This window comes from Meleagris gallopavo, unplaced genomic scaffold (genome assembly GCF_905368555.1).
Source record: "Meleagris gallopavo unplaced genomic scaffold, MGAL_WU_HG_1.1 scaffold_26, whole genome shotgun sequence".
Lineage (NCBI taxonomy): Eukaryota > Metazoa > Chordata > Aves > Galliformes > Phasianidae > Meleagris > Meleagris gallopavo.
The window spans coordinates 52,528-58,527 of NW_028147040.1; positions in this window are offsets into that span (position 1 = coordinate 52,528).

Here is a 6,000-nt window from a genome sequence, read left to right on the forward strand (position 1 = left end):
CTTGGGTTCCCCTATGGGTGTCCATGGGTTCCCCTATGGGTGTCCTTGGGATCCCCTATGGATGTCCTTGGGTTCCCCTATGGGTGTCCTTGGGTTCCCCTATGGGTGTCCTTGGGTTCCCCAATGGGTGTCCTTGGATTCCCCTATGGGTGTCCTTGGGTTCCCCTATGAGTGTCCTTGGGATCCCCCATGGGTGTCCTTGGGTTCCCCAATGGGTGTCCTTGGGTTCCACTATGGGTGTCCATGGGTTCCCCTATGGGTGTCCTTGGGTTCCCCTATGGGTGTCCTTGGGTTCCCCTATGGGTGTCCTTGGGTTCCCCTATGGGTGTCCTTGGGTTCCCCTATGGGTGTCCTTGGGTTCCCCTATGGGTGTCCTTGGGTTCCCCTATGGGTGTCCTTGGGTTCCCCTATGGGTGTCCTTGGGATCCCCTATGGGTGTCCTTGGGTTCCCCTATGGGTGTCCTTGGGTTCCTCTATGGGTGTCCTTGGGTTCCCCTATGGGTGTCCTTGGGATCCCCTATGGGTGTCCTTGGGTTCCCCTATAGGTGTCCTTGGGTTCCTCTATGGGTGTCCTTGGGTTCCCCTATGGGTGTCCTTGGTTTCCTCTATGGGTGTCCTTGGGATCCCCTATGGGTGTCCTTGGGTTCCCCAATGGGTGTCCTTGGGTTCTCCCATGGGTGTCCTTGGTTCCTCTCATGGGTGTCCTTGGGTTCCCCTATGGGTGTCCTTGGGTTCCCCTATGGGTGTCCTTGGGATCCCCTATGGGTGTCCTTGGGTTCCCCTATGGGTGTCCTTGGGATCCCCCATGGGTGTCCTTGGGTTCCCCTATGGGTGTCCTTGGGTTCCCCTATGGGTGTCCTTGGGATCCCCCATGGGTGTCCTTGGGTCCCCCTATGGGTGTCCTTGGGTTCCCCCATGGGTGTCCTTGGGTCCCCCTATGGGTGTCCTTGGGTTCCTCTATGGGTGTCCTTGGGTTCCCCTATGGGTGTCCTTGGGTTCCCCTATGGGTGTCCTTGGGTTCCCCCATGGGTGTCCTTGGGATCCCCTATGGGTGTCCTTGGGTTCCCCTATGGGTGTCCTTGGGTTCCCCTATGGGTGTCCTTGGGTTCCTCTATGGGTGTCCTTGGGTTCCCCTATGGGTGTCCTTGGGTTCCTCTATGGGTGTCCTTGGGATGCCCCATGGGTGTCACGTTGAACCCCTATCGGTGTCCTTGGGATCCCCAGTGAGGGCCCTTGGGTTCCCCTATAGGTTTCCTTGGGATCCCCTATGGGTGTCCTTGGGTTCCCCTATGGGTGTCCTTGGGTTCCCCTATGGGTGTCCTTGGGATCCCCCATGGGTGTCCTTGGGTTCCTCTATGGGTGTCCTTGGGATCCCCCATGGGTGTCACTTGGTACCCCTATGGGTGTCCTTGGGATCCCCAGTATGGGCCCTTGAGTTCCCCTATAGGTGTCCTTGGGTTCTCCTATGGGTGTCCTTGGGATCCCCTATGGGTGTCCTTAGGTTCCCCTATGGGTGTCCTTGGGTTCCCCCATGGGTGTCCTTGGGATCCCCTATGGGTGTCCTTAGGTTCCCCTATGGGTGTCCTTGGGTTCCCCTATGGGTGTCCTTGGGTTCCACTATTGGTTCCCCCATAGGCGTCCTTGGGATCCTATATGGGTGTCCTTGAGTTCCCCTATGGGTGTCCTTGGGTTCCCCAATAGGTGTCCTTGGGATCCCCTATGGGTGTCCTTGGGTTCCCCTATGGGTGTCCTTGGGTTCCCCTATGGGTATCTTAGGATCCCCCATGGCTGTCCTTCGGTTCCCTTATGGGTGTCCTTGGGATTCCCTATAGGTGTCCTTGGGATCCCCTATGGGTGTCCTTGGGATTCCCTATAGGTGTCCTTGGGTTCCCCTATGGGTGTCCTTGGGATCCCCTATGGGTGTCCTTGGGATCCCCTATGGGTGTCCTTAGGTTCCCCTATGGGTGTCCTTGGGTTCCCCTATGGGTGTCCTTGGGTTCCCCTATGGGTGTCCTTGAGATCCCCTATAGGTGTCCTTGGGTTCCCCTATGGGTGTCCTTGGGTTCCCCCATGGGTGTCCTTGGGATCCCCTATAAGTTTCCTTGGGTTCCCCCATGGACACCCTCAGTTCCCCCCAGCCCGTGTCCCCATGTCCCCAAATCCCCCATAACCCCATATCCACACCCCATATCCCCATATATCCTCATATTGCCCCATATATCCCCACCCCATACCTTCTTCACCCCATACCCATAACCCCGTATGACCCTTATAACGCCAGACAACCCCATAGAATCCCATATGTCCCTATAACCCATACGATCCTATACCCATATGACCCCGTACAACTCCATATGACACTATAAGCCATATAACCCCATATAACCCCCTAACCTCTTATGACCCTATATCCCCACATGACCCTATAACCCCATGTAACCCCATATGACCCCGTATAACCCCATATGACCCCATAGAACCCCATAGAACCCATATGACCCTATAGAACCCATAGAACCCCATATGACCGCTATGACCCTATAACCGCAGAGGACCCTATAACCCCATATAACCCTATATGACCCTATAACCCCATATGACCCCATATGACCCTATAACCCCATATAACCCCACACGACCCCATAACCCCATATAACCCCATATAATCCCATACAACCCCGTATGACCCCATAACCCCATATAACCCAATATGACCCTATAACCCCATATGACCCCATATAACCCCATATAATACCACAAAACCCCATATAACCCATAGAACCCCATATGACCCCATATAACCCTCTGACCCCATAACCCCTATGACCTCCTATAACCCCATATAACTGCATATGACCCCATAACCCCATACGACCCCATACGACCCCACACACTCCCATAGAACCCCCTATGACCCCTCTGACCCCACACGACCCCACATGACCCCACACAATCCCATAGAACTCCCTATGACCCCATAACCCCATACGACCCCACACAACCCCATAAAGCCCCCTATGACCCCCTATGACCCCATAACCCCATAGAACCCCATAGAACCCCACACAACCCCCTATGACCCCCTATGACCCCATAACCCCATACGACCCCACATGACCCCACACAACCACACACAACCCCATAGAACCCCCTGTGACCCCATAACCCCATACAACCCCATAGAACCCCCTATGACCCCATAACCCCATAGAACCCCATAGAACCCCCTATGACCCCATAACCCCATACAACCCCATAACCCCATAGAACCCCCTATGACCCCATAGAACCCCACATGACCCCATATAACCCCGTAGAACCCTATGACCCCATGACCCCATTGAACCCCATAGAACCCCATAGAACCCCCTATGACCCCATAACCCCACATGACCCCATAACCCCTAACCCCGTAGAACCCCCTATGACCCCCTATGACCCTGTAACCCCATAGAACCCCATAGAACCCCCTATGACCCCATAACCCCACATGACCCCATAACCCCTAACCCCGTAGAACCCCCTATGACCCCCTATGACCCCGTAACCCCATAGAACCCCATAGAACCCCCTATGACCCCATAACCCCACATGACCCCATAACCCCTAACCCTGTAGAACCCCCTATGACCCCCTATGACCCCGTAACCTCATGAACCCCATAGAACCCCCTATGACCCCATACGACCCCATAACCCCATACAACCCCATAACCCCATATGACCCCACAGCAACCCCCTCTGACCTCTGTGACCCCTTGACCCCTGTGACCTCTGTGACCCCTCTGACCCCTCTGACCTCTGTGACCCCTCTGACCCCTCTGACCCCTGTGACCCCTTGACCTCTGTGACCCCTCTGACCCCTCTGACCCCTGTGACCCCGTGACCCCTCTGACCCCTATTCGACCCCCTCTGACCCTCTGACCCTCTGACCCCATGACCCCTCTGACCCCTATGACCCCCTCTGACCCCTCTGCCCCCTCTGACCCCTATGACCCCTGTGACCCCTGTGACCTCCTATGACCCCTATGACCCCTATGACCCTGTGACCCCTCTGACCCCTCTGACCCCTGTGACCTCTGACCCCCTCTGACCCCTCTGACCCCTCTGACCCCCTGACCCCATACCCTCTGACCCCTGTGACCCCTCTGACCCTCTGACCCCCTCTGACCCCCATGACCCCTTGACCCCTTGACCCCTGTGACCCCCTGTAACCCTCCTGACCCCTGTGACCCCTCTGACCCCTGTGACCCCTATGACCCCCCCTTGACCCCTCTGACCCCCTGACCCCCATGACCCCCTCTGACCCCTCTGAACCCCTCTGACCTCTGTACCCCTCTGACCCCATGACCCCTTCGACCCCTGTGACCCCTATGACCCCTTGATCCCTCTGACCCCTCTGACCCCCTGACCCCTCTGACCCCCTAGTGACCCCCATGACCCCTGTGACCACTGACCCCCCTCTGACCCCCATGACCCCTCTGACCCTGACCCTGACCCCCTCTGCCCCTCTACCCCATGACCCCCATGACCCCTCTGACCCCCTCTGACCCCTGTGACCCCTCTGCCCCCCTCTACCCCCATGACCCCCATGACCCCCTGACCCCTCTGACCCCAGCCCCCATGACCCCTCTGACCCCTCTGACCCCCTCTGACCCTCTGACCCCTCTGCCCCTCTGACCCCCATGACCCCCATGACCCCTCTGACCCCTCTGACCCCTCTGCCCCCTCTGACCCCTTGACCCTGACCCCCTATGACCCCTCTGACCCCTCTGACCCCTCTGACCCCTATGACCCCTGTGACCCCTCTGACCCCCATGACCCCTCTGACCTCTTGACCCCTTGACCCCATGACCCCTGACCCCCTCTGACCCCTCTGACCTGACCCCTCTGACCCCTCTGACCCCCTGACCCTCTTGACCCCTCTGACCCACCTCTGACCCCTATGACCCCCTCTGACCCCTCTGACCCCCTCTGACCCCCATGACCCCTCTGACCCCTCTGACCCCCTTGACCCCATGACCCCTCTGACCCCTCTGACCCCTCACCCTAACCTCCTTGACCCCTATGACCCCTTGACCCCTCTGACCCCCCTGACCCTCTCTGACCCCTCTGACCCCCTGACCCCCTTGACCCCTCTGACCCCTCTGACCCCTGTAACCTGCCCCCCCTATGACCCCTTGACCCCTGTGACCCCTTGACCCCTCTGACCCTCTGACCCCTCTGACCTCCCCTGACCCCTCTGACCCCCTTGACCCCCTGACCCCTCTGACCCTCTGACCCCCTCTGACCCCATGACCCCTCTGACCCCTCTGACTCTGCCCTTGACCCCTTGACCCCCTGACCCCTGACCCTGACCCCTGACCCCTCTGACCCCTCTGACCCCTGTGACCCCTGCTGACCCCTCTGACCCCTCTGACCCCTCTGACCCCTCCCTCTGACCCCCTGACCCCCATGACCCCTCTGACCCCTCTGCCCCCTCTCCGACCTGACCCCTTGACCCCTCTGACCCCTGACCCCTTCCCTTGACCCCTCTGCCCTCTGATCCCTGACCCCTATGACCCCTCTGACCCCTCTGACCCCTCTGACCCCTGTGACCCCTCTGACCCCTGTGATCCTCCTCTGACCCCTCTGACCCCCTTGTCCCCTCTGACCCCTGTGACCCCTCTGCCCCCCTGTGACCCCTGTGACCTCCTCTGACCCCATGACCCCTGTGACCCCTCTGCCCCCCTGTGACCCCTGTGACCCCTGTGACCCCTCTGCCCCCCTCTGACCTCTCTGACCCCTCTGACCCCTTCTGACCCCTCTGAGCCCTGTGACACCCTCTGACCCCTCTGACCCCTGTGACCCCTGTGATCCTCCTCTGACCCCTCTGACCCCCTATGTCCCCTCTGACCCCTGTGACCCCTCTGCCCCCCTATGACCCCTGTGACCTCCTCTGCCCCATGACCCCTGTGACCCCTCTGCCCCCCGTGACCCCTGTGACCCCTGTGACCCCTCT